General features: G+C 38.9%; 1 protein-coding gene across 5 annotated transcripts in view; it reads right to left on the reverse strand.

The window, feature by feature from the left end:
• The window catches only part of Arhgef12 (Rho guanine nucleotide exchange factor 12), a 126,920-nt gene that overhangs the window by 77,581 nt on the left and 29,567 nt on the right, over positions 1-19,772 (reverse strand). The window contains exon 1 of one of the 5 annotated variants that reach the window (XM_051197186.1): positions 14,906-15,127. The exons of the other annotated variants lie outside the window; for them this stretch is intronic. The gene's annotated coding sequence lies outside the window, so the exon portion shown is untranslated. Of the gene's footprint in view, positions 1-14,905; positions 15,128-19,772 lie in introns of those variants that run through there. 5 annotated transcript variants of the gene reach the window in all.

Consider the following 19,772-nt stretch of genomic DNA (forward strand, 5'->3'; position numbering starts at 1 on the left):
CTAAGCTGAAACAAACCCTTTCCTCTCTAAGTTGTTTATGGATGTTTCCTCACAGCAACAGAAACCCTAACACAATGGGTTTATCTTAACTGTTCTCACCAAGTACCAACAGAGTCACAGGGGAAGGAACCTTTATTTCTAAAATATTAGGAGATAGAAAAGCAGTTCACTTACACTCACTTTCAAATCACAGAGCACTGAGAGATCTCCACTCATCTGGAGCTATGCTCAGATTGGACTTACCATTTCAACACCCAAACATTTACCTGCACCATCACTATATAAACTCAAAAGACAGACTTGATCAAAATTCCCAGGAAAGGAATGCAGGGAATCAGGAAATTATAAGCTTTAGTTCCTATGTGTCCTAAAGATGTTTGCAAATTCCTGGAATTATAGCTATATGCATTTACCTATGTCTTATGGAGAAATAAAAACCTCATATACTTTGTAGGTAAACCCAAATACCATGTTTTTACTTAAATTTTTAAATTACAACAGAAACACATTATGGATAAGACTTTTAATAGCCTTCAATTTAGTTATACCTTAGCTGATTATGTATGTTTTTATAAATACATGAAATTTAAGAGGCTATATGAATATAAAAGATATTATCATTACAATTAAATGGGAGGGAGTGCGTGAACAAAATTGTATGTGGATGCCTGTGCACAGAGCTCAGTGGAGGACATCAGGTGACCTGCTCCATGACTCTCAGCCGTATTCCTTTGAGACAGGTTCTTACATAGAACCTGGAGCTAGGCTAGCAGCCACCAGCTCCCTTATAATATTCCTGTTTCTGCTCCCCACCAACTACAATGCTAGGGATACAGGCATGTTAGCTATTGGTTGGATCTTGCTTGCTAGGAGTATTCAAAAGTACTTTTAATATTGAGCCATCTCTTCAGCTCAATTACATCTTTTAAAAATACACTCCAAGTCCATAGAAAGAATATTATTATCTTCTAAGGAAAATACTTTTCATTAAAATACATTAGAAATATACATAACCACCTCGCCCCCACACCACCACCTGGGGCAGGTGGGAGAGCTGGCCCTGAGGTCACAAGAGCAGGAGAGCTGTTCCTGTCCTCCACCAGCTGCAACACAAGGGGGCAGAGCAGGCCCTACACCTCCAGTGGGCAGTACATAGAGCCAACCCCATTGGCAAAGATGTGGGTAAGCCAGCCCCGAAGTTGTGAGCATGGGAGAGCTGCCCCCCTTTACTCATCTATCATGAGGCAGCATGGGCAGGGGAGAGTATACACACACACACACACACACACACACACACACACACACACACACACACACACACACACACACAGAGCCCATCAATGTCTGAGGCAGGTGAGTGAGCTGGCCCTGAGGCCATAAGAGTAGGAGAGCTGTCCCTGCCCCTCATGAGTTGCAGCACTCTGGAGAATGGCCCCTACACACCTGGTCAACACAGTACAGCTGGCCCTGAAGGTATAGGTGTAGGAGAACGGGCCCAAAGGTCATGAAAGCAGATGGCCTGCGGCCCCCACCCACCGGTTCATCACTGCAAAGGGTGAAATAGCTAGCGCAATGCAGGTGAGCTCATCCTGGCGGTGAGGACAAGGGAGAGCTAGCTGGTCAGCTGACCAACCCTGTAACTACCCAGGCCCAGAAATAGGATTATGGATCAGCCCACCCAATCAGCCCACCCCAACATCCACCCCATTTGTGATCTGCTGAAGCATATGAAGGGACTGGTCCTGCAGACCCAAAACTACAGGACCTCCACAACACAGGGCAGCAGCAGGATAACCAAGAGGAGTCCCAGTGAGGGCTCAGCATTGACAGTGTAGCAGAAACCAGAGGCCTTCAACAAGACCAATGACTCTCTGCAATGAACACTTACTTGCAAGTAAAGATATGTGGATGAAAGGGTTTACTATGACTCACTGTGTCACACTGAACCTTCCAAGCCGAAATTGATTTCTCCTTTTTTCCCCTTTTACATTTTATTTTATTGGGGGGGGGAGGGGTTACATGGGCAGAGGGGAATATGAAGGGACAGGGAAATGAATGTGATGGAGATGCATGATGTGAAAAACAAAGGATACATTTTTAAAAAGTTGTGTGTGTGTGTGTGTGTGTGTAAACACTAAAAGAAGTAGTTGGTTTTGTACTGAAGAGATGTGCCTTTGAGTCTAGTGTCAAATGTTAACAAGCTTTCAGTCAGGATTAACTGCTGTGTCACAAAACCATGTTTTTCTATGAAATCTAAATGCCTCAAACTATCATACTGGAAGGGAGTCCTCTAATTTTGTAGGGAAAGGTTAAAAAAAAAAAAAAAAGCATCATATATACCATCTCATAGTTACTCCTACAAATTTGTTTCTGATTATTTTAATTTCTCTATCTGTATCTGTGCATGAAGGGGGGGGGACAGAGGGAGAGAAAGAAAGTGTGTGTGTGTGTGTGTGTGTGTGTGTGTGTGTGTGTGTGTGTGTGTGTGTGTGTGTGTACATGCTGACTTTGGGTATCTCAATCAATGTCCACTTTATTTCCTGAGACAGAGTCTCTCCCGAGCTCCTCCCACCCCCCTGTCCCGTTCCACCAGGTCTAGCTGACTAGCTGGGCTGGGGATCCTGTCTCTACTTTTGGAGAGCAGATTTTTATAGGTGGCTGCTATTACCTGGCTTTTTATTTTATTCTGGCAATCAGGGTTCCATTCCTTCTATTCACACAAGCTATTTCCCAGGATATGTTTGGTTTTGTTTTACCCTCAACAGAGGCATTATAAGTGGAGGAGGGGAACTTAAAAACAAAAAGTATACTAGAATATACTGTCATCAGTAATAATGGCCCGTTACACAGCACTGAATTGGAAGCATTCAGGAAAAAGGTATTTTAACGATTCCAAGTCTGAAGCCTCTTACCTCTACACTGGGAAGGCTTACCTCTACACTGCAGCAGAAGGAATTGCTGCACTTCTAAGGCCAGCCTGAACTACTATGTAGTGAGTTCTCAGCCAACTTAGGCTACACAGTGACATTCTATCTCAAAGCAACAAAAAATAAAATTCTTTTGAAATACATAGATCATTAATTCTATTTTTTTCTCTTAGCTGTTGAAAATAGAGCTTATTCTAATACACTTTATACATCAGACTACAATGCTAATATTACTAAACAACTTACTATATTACATATTGATATTAAATAGCAATAAAGAAAACCTTACTCCCAAGTTGGTAAAAAAAATGAGATTGTATCCTTTCCAAATTGTATCCTTTCCTATGAAGCAAAGCCTCTTTATTCTGTAATAGAATGGAATCCTGTCTTTTGCTCTCAATACATGGATTTCTATATATAGGACAAAGGGCTTTGATGAAAATTAAAACATACTAAACACATCATCTGGTAACTTCCACTTAGTAAAACATCAGGATGGGCATGGTAGCACATGCCACTATAATCCCAGCTAATTGGGGGGGCTGACTTGGATCATCTGAACCCAGGAATTTAAGACAAGCCTGGAACCCACTGGCAGACTCTCTCTCTAAACAAACAAGTAAGACATGAACATATTTTACTCCATTAAACATTTCATTAGAACACTGGTTTTAGCCTATGCTACTTAAGACTCTCAGGGTTCATAGGAGTTCTACCATGGATGAAAGGTAGGGGACAGGACTCTTAAGCCCCCCATACATCAGAATGGCTTAGCTTTTATTTCACATAGTGCTTCCAAATAAATGAAAATCTGAAAGGGAGAGCTCTAAATTATTTTTTTCATTACTGGGGACTGAATCCACAACATAATTCTTTATAACTATAAAGTCCTATTCTGTAATATGGCTAGTTAATTTAGTCAGTTTCCTTTATAAATATTTAGGCTAGGTACAGTTTTTCAGTTCAGTGACAACACTGTGACAAATATACACTTAACTCCAAACCTCAACTGCCCCTTGAAGTCTTAGAAAGAACTCATTAACAGGAAAGAATCCACATAGGAATTTAGACTAGAGATAAAGGCAGTCAGTGTGAGTCCTGGAAAAACAGAAAAGGAAGGACAATGGCTCCTCTGGCTGCATTAATCCCATGCATTCCTGTCTACCCTTTATGGAAAGGGACAGCAGCAGGGACTTTTCTAACAATAGATCTTATAAGGTAAATGACCAGATAGCATTACTTTGCTGCCCAAGTAACTATGTGAGACAATCCCTGCTTGTTTTAAGCAAAACAAACAAGCCAAGGAACCACACAACAGAAGTCACAAGTCAGATGATACACATACTGAAAAATGACAAAGAGTGATAACAAATATGCAACATTTTCAGATGAAAGCATGTTTTACTAACCTTATGAATATATCAAGAAAGATTAAATGATAAAATTTAATATTAAGTGTGTGAGAAGAATTATGTGCAAAGAAAGTCTCAGATTGACTAAAATAAGGATAAAATTATGGAAAGTTTAAGAAATCCTCACATTTGTTGTGGGTTGAATATGTGTACCTCAGAGACACGCCAAACTCCTAAGCCCCAGTCTCTCTAAGCATGCTTCCAATTTAGAAGCTGGGTTGTTTGCACACATTTTGTAACTTCCAAGATATCTTTTCTTAACCCAAAGTTACAAATGCTTTCTTTATATTTTCTTGATAGTTTGATAAATTTATTTCTCTTTTAGATGTACATTGTTTATAATTTTTGCAGGAGACATTAAAGACAAATGCTTAACTTCTTTCACAGAAAGACCACTGTTCCAGGACACTGCAGAAAAGACTACCTCTACTGAATTGCCTTAGGACTGCTGAAAATCAGTTATTCATGTATGTAATGGCTATTTTTGAAGGAACATGGAGATGAAATGTCTATTCCATCACCTAACTGATGAAGGTGTATTTCTTTACCTCCTCAGGAGGTACAGGTTATGACTAATTATACTAGCTTTGGTCTTTTGTTAAGGTGATACCTTCCAGGCTTCTATCTGCAAGGCTACTGCTTTTGTCATACCTCACACCTAAAAAAAAAAAAAAAACATAAGAAATTCCACCTAGGAGATTGGTCTGTAGTTCTCTTTCTTTGTTGCATCTTTTTGTGGTTTGGGTATCAGGGTTACTGTGGCCTCATAAAAGGGGTTTGGCAATGTTCCTTCTGCTTCTATTGAGTGGAACAATTTGAGGAGTATTGGAGTTAGCTCTTCTTCAAAATTTTGATAGAATTCTGTACTGAAGCCATCTGGTCTGGGCTTTTTTCTTTTGGTTAGGAGACTTTTAACAACTGCTTCTATTTCCTTAGAAGTTATAGGTTCATTTAAATTCTTTATCTGGTCTTGATTTAATTTTGGTATGTACTACCTATTCAGAAAACTGTCCATTTCTTTTAAATTTTCCAGTTTTGTGGAAACATACAAAGTTTACAATGTTGGTGTTCTCCCCACTCCACCCCAAGAAAAAACTGCATTAACTTTTTGGATTCTTTGAGACAGGATTTCACTCTATAGATCAGGCTGGCCTAGAACACTATGTATCCCAGGATGGCTACAAGTACATGGTGATCCTCCTGCCTAAGCCTCCCAAGTAAGTACTGGGGTCACAGGTGAGTCACTAGGCCCAGCTTTGTTTACACTGAAGGTAGACTGTTATTCATGAAGAATTCAGAAGAAATTAGCATTTGGGGGTGGTGAGTACTAAACTCAAAAGATATGACGGCTGAGAGACATCTGGTAAGTTGGAACTGAAGCTCAGCCATTAGTCACTGACCAGGAAAAGTGTTTTTGCCCTCTTCCAAGACAAGTATTTGGATTTTTCCAAGAGCTGATGTCAGGGCTTTTCAGAGACAGAACAGCATTTACAGGCCAGAAAAGGAGAAAGATTTCCCCAGTAGCTATGCTCAATGTGGCCTTTGTACTGCTGCACTGCCAAAGCCAGGAAGACCCTGCTAGATAAGCTATTCACTTCTTGGGAGTAGGGGGATACAACTCTACCCTGGGAGGCTGGGGATTGTGACTGAGAAACCTATGATCATAGGAACTCAATTTCATTCCCATTGGTGCTGAAACCCAGATTCTAAGGGTCATAATCAGAACAAAGGTTTCTTAATTCTTTCCAGAAAACTGCCACATACTGAATCAATCAATCAGTCTCTCTCTCTCTCTCTCTCTCTCTCTCTCTCTCTCTCTCTCTCTCTCTCTGTGTGTGTGTGTGTGTGTGTGTGTGTGTAGGATATTTAGATTAAAAGGTATTCACATAATTTTCCATAGTTTCAAAGAAAAGCTAAGCCAATATCAAATAGCTACAAGAGATCTCCTACATCTTCCAATACTAAAGTTTAGTGGAGAATTAACTCAGTGTAGTTAATATTGAGTTGCCATGTGGGCAACTTGCCAGCAGTACATCTAAAAGATCACGCTGCCACCTGAACAGCAACTGCTTGTTTCTAAACATTATTCAGTTCCAAATAAAGATGGAAGAAAGCAAAAGCAATTCCACCACAATAGTGTTCCTCAGCACTAAAAACCAAAGACTCATCTTTCAAGAAAGGACATGATTATAGCCTCCAGTCACTAACTACGCAATGTACTTTGCCACATCTGTTAGATTTGAAATCTACACCAAAGAGGTCTTGGTAGATCCTAAACAAGAATCAGATTGCCTAAGCATAAGGATTGTAGACTTGAAATGCAGATCCAACTCTTCCTGCCATTTAGAAGGCAATACCCAGGCATGTAGGAGAAACATGTGAGTAGGAGAGTCTATTGTACAGAATCAGAATTGGCACAGTCCAAGATTTAGAATGTTGCTGGAGATAAAAAACAGAGATGTGAAAAGACAAAATAATTGTCACCAATCACAACACAGAAAACAATGACCTCAAACGCTGTTACTTGAACAATAACAGAAAATAAAAATGCTAATAATAGCAGCTAACACTTCTTAGCACATGCTAATAACCATTGTACTTGCATTATACACATTACCTCATCAAATTTTCAGCAAACATCATTATTATACATATTTTATGGTTAAGGAGCTTGTCTACAGTCCAACAATAAGCATAGAAACTGACTTAGGACTTACAGCTCTAGACTCTTTTTAAATGTTTTTATTTTTATTTTATTATATATATATATATGGACGTTCTGCCTGCATTGTATCTGTGGACGACATGCATGCTGGGTGCCCATAGAAGCCAAAAGAGGTCATCAGATATCCAGAACTGGAGTTACAGAGAAACCAAGTGAGTTCTGAGAATTGAACCTGGTTCCCCTACAAGAGCAGAGGCCCCCTAAGTCAACTCTCCACCCACTAGGTCTTATTTTAGCCACCATGCTTAAAAAAGAATTACTTCAAATTTTTAGATTTATTTATGAGTGTTCTGCCTGCATATACATATGTGAAACACATGTGTACATGGTGTCTGCCCCGGAGGTCAGAAGAGGGCATCAGATCCCCTGGAATTGGAGTTACAGATAGTTATGAACCACACCATGTGGGTGCTGGGAACCAAATCCAGATTCTCTGCAAGAGAAAGAAGTACTCTTTACAGCTGAGCCGTTAAAGTCAAAAACATACTACAGACAGCAGGATGTCTCAGCAGGGAAGGGCACTTACTACCAAGACCCAGGACTCACATGGCAGGTGAACTAGTTTCCCTCTGACCTCCACACATGATGCATGTCTTCTTCAATACTAAATAAGTAAAATATATATTCTTAAAAATTAACACACTAGAGAAAAATTCCAAAAAATGTGAAATAGTGTGTTCAAGAAATAGTCACAAACCATTAACATTGCTAACTCCAAGTGTTGCTAACTTATGAAGATTTAAGAGTGTTTATTTTGTCAGGCAGTGGTGGCATATGCCTTTTAATCCCAACACTCAGAAGGCAGAGGAAGGCTGATCTCTGTGAGCCCTGTGATCTCTGTGTGTTCTAGGATAGCCAGGAACATACAGGCTCTCCAAAAAAAAGAAAAAAGAAAGAAAGAAAGGAAGAAAGAAAGAAAGGAAGGAAGGAAGGAAGGAAGGAAGGAAGGAAGGAAGGAAGGAAGGAAGGAAGAAAAGTTTGTTTTGACAAGATTTTGCTATGTAACCCATCCTAACCTCAAACTCCTGACGATCTTTCTACAACAGTATCTAGAAACTAGGAACTAGGGTTTCAGATATATATCACTACACTCAACTTACAATGCCACATTTGACTTTCAATTCTAAAATTAACTATATAAGTAAGCATCAAGGCAAAGAAAAGAGAAAGGAAGAAAAAAAATCCAAACACTTATGTGTAACTGGGAAAGATTAGGTTAACCTCAATGCTACTCCACAGTAAGAAACCACATGCCAAAAGTCCAATGTAAATTTCTTTAACTTTTCTCTTCTCACATTAGGATTTGAGAGAGATTTAAGAGACCCATTTGTTCTTTGAGACAGTCTTGGGCAGCCCAGATTGACCTAGAGCTTGTGATTTTCCTGCTTAAGCCTTGAGTGCTGAAGTTACAGGTGTGTCGATACTCCCAGATGAGATACAAGAAATCTTTAAAGAGTAAACACTCAGAAGCCCTTCTAATGGAGCAGGGACACACACACACACACACACACACACACACCTACTTAAAGATAAAATCCTTACAATAGAAAATTAAAGTAACTCAGACATTCAGACATAGAGGCTAAAAGGAAGGTAGGCAAGCACTGCAGCAAACAACACAGATCTGATGAATTATCTCTGACAAAAGTCATTTCTACTCAGCAAAACACAAGTACTTCCTCTGTAAAGAATTGCCTTAACTTCATACTCACACTTCTGCACACAGTTAGCACTAAACAAATGCATTTCTCTTTTTAAGGAGGATATGGGGCCAGAGAGATGACTCAGAGGGTAAAGAACTTGGTATCAAGCATGATGACCTGGATTCAGCCCCAAAACCTACATGGTAGAAGGAAGAACTGACTCCCACAAGTTGTCCTCTGACCTCAACATGCACACTGTGGCATGTCTGCCTCCCCCTCCACACACACCATATACAATAAATAAACAAATGTGATTTATGTTTTTAAAGGAGAATCTGTCTTCCTATTCTCATCTACCCACTAGAATGTAGACTCTAAGGCCACAGGGTCCTAGAGCACACTGCTACATCCTAGCAAAATGCTAGACAGGAAAGGTACTCAATAAATGTTTGTGTGATGTGAGAATAGACACCAGACATGGGCAGATCAAGATATCTAACTTCAGGAGTTCCAACCTTTAGTGTTCTAAGCATCTCAAGTTCAACAGACTTACTTTGACCCCCACAAAATTGCTTTTCTGTCTTAGCAAATAGACCTCCATCCACACAGATGCTCTAGAGACTCTAGAATTGGGCTAAAGAGATGGATTTAATGGCTACTCTTGCAAAGAACCCAGATTCAATTCTCAGCATCCAGAGTACAGCTTACAATCATCTGTAATTCCAAAGGATAAGAAAGACATTCTCTTCTGGCTTCCAAAGGCACTAGGCACACATGCAGTGCACATACATACATGTGAGCTAAACATAAACATATAATTATTTTTAAATTAGAAATTTGGAAGTCACTGACATCCACATTTCCCTCTGCCCCACAACTCTATCCATCTATCTGATACCCATTCCTGAACATGTACTGTATACCAGGACTTACAGAGTCAAAAGCACGCAATACCAAAATGTCTCTGTATTTGTGGAGTTTGTATATCCCATCACATTCAAATGTCTTACCTCTAATGAATACCTCAAATTCATCGACTTCTGGCCTTCTCCATTACTAGCATAGGGTGCCCACTTTGCCAAGCCTGGCACTTGCAATAACCCAGGTCTTCCAGTTCCTTTCCTGTTAAGCAACCATAGACTTTGAAACCACAAGTCTTGTGTCTCTCCCATTAAAGTTCCTTCAATGGTTTTCCATTGCACTCAGAGGGGGAAACATCCAAACACCAAACATGACACATAGAGTAAGTAAGGTTCTTCTTATCTCTAACCTCAGTTAGGTTGATATGCTACTGGCCTTCAGGGCCTCAGGGACTTCCCCTAGAAAGCGGTGTCTTATATACAGCTTGCTCTGTGTAAGACACTCTCATCACCAACATAATTTCTGAGATCTTTGTTAATAGTTGTTGCCTCGAAATAAGGCCTTGCCTTTTCTCTGCTCCCCAGATTTTATTAACTCATGTTCTCAAATATATTTGAATTCAGATCTATATAACACCTATTGCATAGCACAAGAAATACTAAAAATGGGGGCTGAAGAGATGGCTTAGTGGATAGATACAGTGCTTGCTGAGCAAGCATAAAAATCTGAATTCAGATTCTCATCACACATGTAAAAGACAGGCAGAGTAGCACATCTATAACTACAGAACTAAAGGATGGATGCAGGCAATATGGTAGCTCAGTAGCCCGAAGATACACTCAGAGACCCTGTCTCAAAATACAAGACAGAAAAGAAATTGCCAAACGAACTTCTGGATGGATGGCTGACAGGCATGCAAGCTCGTGCACACCAGCCAAGTAGTCCACTCCTGGATATGTACCCAGAAGAAATGAAAACTTAAGTCCATATAAAAACATGCAAGAATGTCAAAAGCAAACTTAACAGTCTAAGACTTGAAAACACTATGTTTATTAATAGTTGAATGAGAAAAAATGTACTATATACCATATATATACCATATATTACTCAGCAAGAAAAAGAAATGAACTGTTGAGGCACAACATAGACAAAACTCAAAGTCATTACATATGAATAAACTAGCCAAGCAAAACATCACTAACAGTATGAGAGAGACCGTGTGTAAATATGAAGCATGTGTAAAATAATCCTGGGATAAGTGGAAGGCATAGAGGGAAAAATTACCAAAAAGAAAAAAGAAAAGAAAAAAAAAAAAAAGCACCAAAAAACTTTTGCAGTGATGATTATCTTTATTATTTATTTTCTATTTTTATGAGACAGGGTTTCACTATATAGCCCAGAGTGGCCTCAAATTCATTATGGAGACCAGCCTGGTCTTGAACCCATGATCTTCCTTCCTCAGCCTCCTGAATGCTAGGATTACCATCCAGAGCTAACCCATCAGCTATATCTATTTTCTTGATTGCAACACTAGTTTTCCAGTTACATACATATATCAAAGTCTATCAGAATGTACAATTTAAACATAAACAGCATAGAGCTGGAGAGAGTTCAGTTAAGTGCTTGCAATCATGAGATTACAGACCTGAGTTTGGTTCCCAAATCCATATAAAAAGCCAAGCATGAAGGTCGTCCTTGGAATCTCTCAGTACTGGGAAGGAAAAGTCAGGTGGATCCGTAGGACTTGCTAACCAGTCAGCCTGAACTAATTGGCAGGCCCTAGATCCTAGTAAGAGGCCCTGTCTTAAAACACAGGATGGAGGGCTTCCAAGGAATAGCACACAAAGTTGATCTCTGCATCCAGAGCAATGTGTGCACACATACATAGGATCATTTAAAGCTTTATTACAATGCAATTATACTCCATAAAACTTTTAGATTCTAAAAACAAAACTGATGTTTAAATGAAAAAATACTATCCATAAATCCAGGTGCAATGGTATATCCCTAAAATCCAGCATTTAGGATGCTAAGGAAAAAAGAACTCCCCAAGTTCAAGAACAGATGCACAACATGAGATACTTTCTTTAAAATACACACTACAGGGCTGGAGAGATGCCTCAGCAATTAAGAACACTTGTTGATCTTGGAAAGGATCCAGGTTCAGTTCCCACCCTGGCTCACAACCATCTGTAACTTCAGTTCCTATGCTCTCTTCTGACCTTCCTGAGCACTGCATGTACATGGTACACGCACACAGGCAAAACACCAATATACATAAAATTAAAATAAATATTTAAAACAAAATAAAAATAAATATTTCTTGCCTGAAAAAAATGGCTCAGTCAGTAAAGTATATCATGCAAGCATTAAAGTATATCATGCAAGCATGAAGGCCTAAGTTCAGGTCCCCAGCACCCACACAAAAATAATTAAACTAATTAATTAAAATTAATTTAATTTTAAAAACCAAAGTAAGACACTGCTCTGACCCTAGTTGGGGAGAGGCGGGGTGTGCAGTCAGGAGCATGAGCAGAATCAGGATGGTCCCAGAGCCTGCTGAACAGCCAATCTAAAATCAGTACCAGAGACACAGAAACATCCTCTCTCAAAAGACAAGTGGAGAACAGGGCTGTGAAAGTGGCTCAGCAAGTATAGTTCTTGCCACTCAAGTGTGAGGACAAAATTCAGATCTCCAGCACCAATGTAATGTTGGGTGTATGATGTCCCATCTGGAGTCCTGATCAAGAGGCTAGACTAGCTAAGTAAGTGAGCACCGGGTTCACACGCCTCAACACGTGGTGAAAAGCAATTCAAAACCCCAACACCAAGTTCTGGCCTCCGCATGCACCCACACACATGGACACATCACACAGACACAAAGATCCAAAAGACAAGTGGAGACTTGAACTGTAGGAAACACTGAAGTATACTTTTAGCCTCCACACTAAACACAGGTACATGCAAGTGTACCCACACACACATATATACTATATACACACCAAAAATTAAGCAATAGTAGAGCTTACTGTCCATAAACATTATTATAATTTTATGAAATGTAAAAGACTCAATGGTCTGAATATCTTCTCATAAAATTTAGAGTATTCATAATTTTGCATGGGAAATTCCAGCAATTTAAGACAACCTAAATAAACGTGTTCTATAATGTTAAGATTTTTAAGCATATGAATCCCTTAGAGGATCGTTGTGATAATGGGATGAATAATGTTGGTCCCAAGAAAATTCTTCAGTGTTTGGGGCTAGGTTAGTTATTTATTCTACCTGTATACTATATGTTTGTTCTTCTTTCACTCACTCACTTAGAAAAGTCATTTAAAACAGCACACGATGTGTAGCCAGGCACTATACAGGCCCTATGTGGAAGAAAGAGAAAAAGACAACCAATAGACAATAATGGTCTTAATCAATAAATGAATATTCTATATAGTAAGTTAGAAGGTTATACACATTCTGATGTCTGCTCACACCATAAAGCAATGGCTATGTAGGATCTGTAAGGAAGCTAAATATAACAGGAATGGAAACCCTAAATAGGCTGTCTCAGCCACACGAGGAGTGTGTATAAGTCACAGCAGAGCATTAAGTCTGAGGCCAACCCTTACCCTACACCAATAAAGGTTTTGGCAGCCTATATCCCTATCTCTTAGTTGCTCCTTTTTTGTTATATCAATAATTTCTAGAAAATATTTTATTCTGCTCAGATGAAAACAGTGGAAAGAACTTTTACAGTCTGGCTGGCCTATACTTCATTATTTCATGGTTACTAATGTAGTAACTACTAATTTACTAAATTACTTCTTAAAATATAAAATTCCTCATCTATAAAAAGAGATGAGACAGTAAAATTTAAAAAAGAGATGAGAGATAGACTATTACTGTGCATAAATTATAGTTTAAAAGAAATGAGGGTAACTGTAGTAGTAAGTGAAAACCCTAGCTTTTAATGAAAAAAACACCTACATGTCATTATATAAATATATAAATAATGCTTATTATATAATGCCACCAAAATGGTACATCATCTACATGATTTTCTTATATCTTCCATTCAGTTATAAACCCTGTGCATATTTAAAGTTCAAGGTATGATGTAAATGCCCAATGAGCAAATTTGCTAATACTTCTGAGGGGTCATTCTCCAAAATGTAACAAGTTATGTGGGAACTCATCTCACTGTGAAAAAGATCAGCAAATGAATTGAAAGCTTTACAGTATGCTCCAAAGTGTGAGCTTCATCTGTGTATAAAGAAATCTGCACTTCAACGTTATAAATTATAGTCCTAGGGCTTTTTGTCTAGTGATATGAGAGAGAGAGAGAGAGAGAGAGAGAGAGAGAGAGAGAGAGAGAGAGAGAGAGAGAGAGAGAGAATTTCCAGCATGACCAACACTTTCAGAAGAAACAACACCTAGGTTGGGGATATAGCTCAGTGGTAAAATGCTTGCCTAGCCTAAAAGAGGTCCTGGGTTCAAATACCAGTAAGACCTAAAAACAGAAAGCCATTTTACACTACTTCTATTTTTTCACATTCAGGCTTCTGCTCCAGCACTCACAGACAGCACTGGAGAGAGAAAGGCAGAATGCAATCCTAATGCCATCACTGCAATTCAGCAGCAGCTTTATAGTTATAATCAACATTTTAGCTGACAGGAGCAAAAATGCCACTAACTGAACAAAGGATAAAATAACTAAAATTGATACAAGAGTTCCTGGTGCTATGGCTAGCACCTTTTCCAAATAACTATAGATTTCAATTTATGGAAAAAATAATAAACTGAAATAAGAGTCAAAAAGATTACTCTGTAAAAACACTCCCTTTCCCCACTGAAAGATGAATCTTCCACCCCTCATGCCCCATTCATAGTCCCTTGGGTATCGAAGGGAGACAACCATCAGAAAAATTCAAGATGATTAAATCACAATTCACAGAATAATAATTCAAAATCCCTAGCTAAGATTCAAGAGCCATTACACCAGCTCAGTTCTACAAAGGTAATAGAAGGGTGATGCATCCAGTCCTCTGAATAAAAATATCCCTGCATGCTAGATGTTAAAACCTTTGTTCTCAGGCTAAGCCATTAAGGCATGGGTTTTCAAAACTGGGAATTTTCTTTCTTTAGGTCAAGTTATGCTTTTTAAAGCAAGGAGACAAGAAATAAAAATGTTATTATAAGAAATAATAAGGATGTACAAATATTCTTTCCCTTGCTCATTTCATTCCTGTTATAGGTATATCCCCTTTACTGGAGCTATTTTCCCTACCATTTTGCCTTACTATTTTCACTACAGAGAAAACAAAGACTGCCATAGATTACCTGGATAACCGGACAAATCAGCAGGCAAGCAGAAGCTCAAAAAGCTTGTTTCTTGTTTCCATGGAGCACAGGAGAGTCAGATCTTCACCTAACGCCACTCCCCTAGCAATCCCAGGCTTTTCCTTTATCCATACATTCCACAGCCTTGGAGAGGCATTTGTCAATGATTTTACTGACCACAAGAGGGAAGATAAGAAGAAACCCCACCTCTTCTCTACCCCCCAATCATTTGCCATCATCATCTAAAACCCAACACTGCACAGCTAATGGAAAGAGAGAATAGCATCCATGCACATCCCCCTGCATTATACCATACAATGCATATAGATGACGGAGAGAGCAAGTTAGCTCAGCTGACTGTTTTTAAAACAGCAAGCCAAGAGCTCCCATAAAAATCACAAAGATGTGTACAAGATCTAATTATAGAACCACAAAAAAGTCTTTCTCAATACAGACTTTTTAAAAAAGGAATTTCCTGAAAACAGTTAACACAAATGGAGTCTTTTATATATGTATTTCCTGTCGTTTCTGTTCTTTTTCCTAATAAGCCAAATAAACCAAGCTAGGATTAAAAACTGACCAATCAACCAAACAAAAAGACTCTCTTTGTTAGCAATATAACCCTACAAAGAGAATCTGAGAATCTGAGCAGAAAAGAGGTGGGAGTGGAGGAGAAACAGATAAAAAAATTGGGGAGGGAAGAAAGAAAAATATTTTCTGCCCCAGTAAGCCTTATTAAGTTTATAAGCTAGACTGGGAGGACTGAAATTTCTTCATGCTATTCTGTCTGTTTGTATTTGATTACTGTAAATCTTCCCAGGTCTCCAACTATGCCTGAGGCACTATGTCTGGCACACTAACTAGCACCCTTGCTACTTGCAGTGGAATGAAAAGGGTAAGAGAACACACTCATCCATTCTAATCCCTAGAAGCAATTTGATTTTATTAACACATTAATGTGTCCAACACTTCCCTAATGAAAGCACACTAGACATTATCTGCCTCTACTTTCCTGTTCTGAAGCATAAACCCAACCTGACTATTTGCATGCACATAACTTCTAGGACCAGTATATCAGTACTAAATGAAAGCTATACTGTCTCGTTATAAAACATATAATAACATAACTCTTAGATCAACCCCCAAAACATTTTACCGACATAAGGTTCTTTGAATTTATAAAGAACCTCAGAAAAACAGTTAATGATCTAAAAATCAGGTTACAAGAAACCTACACCTTGGCAAATGTAGTTTATAAATGTATATTATCTATAGTCTTTATGTATGTATGTATGTATGTGTGTGTGTGTGTGTATATATACATATATATGTATATTTATATATATATAAGTTTTGTAGCTCTTCAAAACAAGATAATGACTTTTAATAGTCTTAAATATTAAACTACAGATGTATTAAGCTTATGGCTTCTATGCACTTAACAAGTTAACAGATGAGTGAACAAAAAAAAAAAACTATCCTCAATCAGCAAAAGAAACCAGTCAAACTAGATGACTGCCTGCTAACGGTTAGTCCTATTAAACTTTCTCTACCTGGCCCTGGGGGCTCCTCCACCAGCTTTATCACTTTCCCACCAACCTCATCAACTCTAAAAGTCATGAAGCCCCCCTCCACCTAGGTCTTCATAGATCTACACTGCTGAAGTAGTTCCACAACATCATATGTCAATTTGGAACTTGAAGCCAGTTAATATCTTAGCAGTTTTCATCATAAGTCACTAGGAACAATTTTAGCTATCTATTAATCAAGACGCTTCTCTTTTTGATCAAAATCTCTACAGCTCCCCTTTCCTATAACAAACCAAATACCTCAACAACCTCAGCTTCCTCACAGAACATACTTCAATTTCCTGGCAGTAACTTGACTTTCCCACAACAGTGTCTCTTACTGACCTTATCGATAGAAACCACCCCTTTTTTCAAAACCCGGTGTCCCGAAAAGTACATAATTCAGAGTCCAAAGAAAGTACGTAATTTTCTCAACTTCCTTGAAAATCCAAATAACCAGGACATACATAAAAAGGAGTTGAGGCCAGTCAGATGGCTCGGTGGATAAAGGTTCCTGACACTGAGCCTCTGGTTGTACATGGTAGGAGAAAACCAACTCCCACAAGCTCTCCCCTGACCTCTGTGTAATATGGTATGCACACACTCAACATACATACACATAAAATAACTGCCCTTGGGAACCAGTGAGATGACTCAGTGGGTAAAGGTGCTCGCCACCACACCTGACAAGCTGAGTTTGATCCTCAGGACTCACGAGGTGAAAGGAGAGAAGTAACCCAGCAAGTTTTCCTCTGTGTATTTGTATGTGTGTTGGCACATACTAATACATTTTGAAAATAAAAATAACTCCCCATGAACATCTAGAGAAAATTTATTCATAATCACCAATGGAGGAATAGAAAAACAAACTATGATTCAATCCACACCATTCAACAATTTTAAAGAATGAACAATTAACTCATGAATCACAGATGAAACTTAAATGTATCTTATTATGTCAAAGAAGCCAAATGTAAATCTAAGCATTGCACTGTTCCGTTCATATCATACTCTGGAAAATGTGAAAGAATAGTGTGAAAGCAGATTCCTAGTTGCTAGGACTTCAGGAGAGTGTAGGTGAATATGAAGTGAGTCCACAGAAGAATATTTACAATGCAGAACCTATCCTATGTGACATTATAACAGTGGACACATGATCTGTGCATCTGTCCTAACCCATAGAAATACACATCATCAAATATTAACAAAACAACAGCAGAAAGCAATCTCACTAGCTAGGCCCCACAGCACAGGCCATGATCCCCGATGTTCAGAGATAAGGCAGAAGGATCATAAACTCAAGAACTGCACGCACTTCAGAGAGAGTCTAAAACCAACTGGGCAACTCATTGAGACCCTGCCTCAAAAATTAAAAGTATAAAATACAACTACAGAGAACATGTGGTAGAATATTATTTTATGGTGTGTTGCTTTTGTTTATGCTGCAATTGTTTAACTCTGTGAAGTTGTGTGACTGTGCCTATCTAAAACACCTGATGGTCCTAATAAAGAGCTGAATACACATAGTAAGGCAGGAGCAAGGATAGGTGCAGCTGGCAGGCAGCGTATAAACAGAAGGAGAACCCAGCAAGTGGAACAAGAGAACAAGGCGAGGAGGACATCAGGGGCCAGTCACCCAGCCATCCAGCCACACAGCCATCCATGGAGTAAGAGTAAGATTTACAGAAGTAAGAGAACAGGAAAAGCCCAGAGGCAAGAAGTGGATTAGATAATTTAAAAATAAGAAAAGCTGTCAAGAAACAAGCCAAGCTAAGGCCGAGCACTCATAAGTAATAATAAGACTCCATGTGATTTATTTGGGAGCTGGGAGTGGTGGGTCCCTCCAAAGAGTAAAAAACATTTCAAACAATAAGAATATAGCTGTGAGGCAGTGTCCATACCTAGCATAACAAGGTCCTAGGTTCAATCCCCAGTATCAAAATGAATTTAAAAATTAAGGATGCTGACCTAACTTTTGAAAATTAGCATTATGACCTGGTATTTTATAGCTAATAATAAAGAAAATTATATGTACATATTGTGCTCTAGTTGGAAATGTTATGTCATATAGATTACAGGTTAGAGTTCTGATTGGGAAAAATGGGGTTTACCACTGAAGGTTGTCTCTCTAGGCTCTCCCCTGTACTTATAATTATCCACCTCAGATACCTGGAGGTGAGCAGTCTGCTCTGCATACCCTCATACCACCATGATGCTGTTCTCAGCACAGGCTCATAGCAATGGAACAAGCCAACCAAGGCCCAAAACCTCCGAAAGTGTGAATCAAATCTATCTTCCCTTCATTAAATGGTTTCTCTCCTTTGTCTTGTTCTAGAAACAAGAAATTGGAATAACCAAAATGGTTTCTGCATCTCTGTATATATAAAGGTATGTGTATGTGCTGGTACTCACAGGTGCACCCATGTGTGCATCTGTGTCTATGCATGTTGGAGGGAGGGGGCAAAAGGGCTAATTAAGAGGCTCAAGCTGGCCTACAACTCATTATGTAGCTTGAACTCTTATCCTGTCTCTGACATGTTATGTTAACACCTCCACCCCTGAGCCACACTACAGCCTCACTCAGCCCTACAGGTAACTCCAGTCTACCCATGAGGAAAGCACTACACAAAACTCTAAAATATCTCTATCCAGGACTCCTGAGAAATGCCAAGACCATCAAAAACAAAGTCTCTCACAGCTGAGAAGAATCTAAGGAGACATAACTACTAAATTTAAAATGCTGTCCTGAGTAAAAATACAGCAAATGGCTTAAAACAACCACCACCACCAAAAAGTTAAAGCCTAGGAAATGTGAATAAACTATGAACTTAGTTAATAATGTCAATGTTGATTTATTAATGTTACAAATGTACCATACTAATATGACATGTTAACAGTTAAGGAGCATGAGTACATTTATGGGCTATCCATTATCATTTTTAGTGTCTCAATAAGTAAATCTATAAAAAAATAACTTTTTAGGGAAAAAAGTTCTCATCACAATGACTTATGCAGAAAAAGAAAGAGAAGGGGAGAGATGAAGAATTGTGCAAGCTAAAGTAAAGAAAGCCACTATAGCTCAATAGACAACTGTAAAGCTGTTCTACACAATGTCTGAGAAGTACAAAAGGAAAAGGCCAGCGATGACCTAATGGGATATTAGAAATATTCTTCCAATTGCTTAGACAGCTGCAGCGTGTGTTGACGTCAATCTCAAGACTCCCATGGATTACAGCAACAGTTCACTCTTTGGTGTTTGCTGTGTCAGTTTCAAAGTGAAACTAGCTGCTAACGAATGT

The sequence above is a fragment of the Phodopus roborovskii genome, unplaced genomic scaffold (assembly GCF_943737965.1).
Source record: "Phodopus roborovskii unplaced genomic scaffold, PHOROB, whole genome shotgun sequence".
NCBI lineage: Eukaryota > Metazoa > Chordata > Mammalia > Rodentia > Cricetidae > Phodopus > Phodopus roborovskii.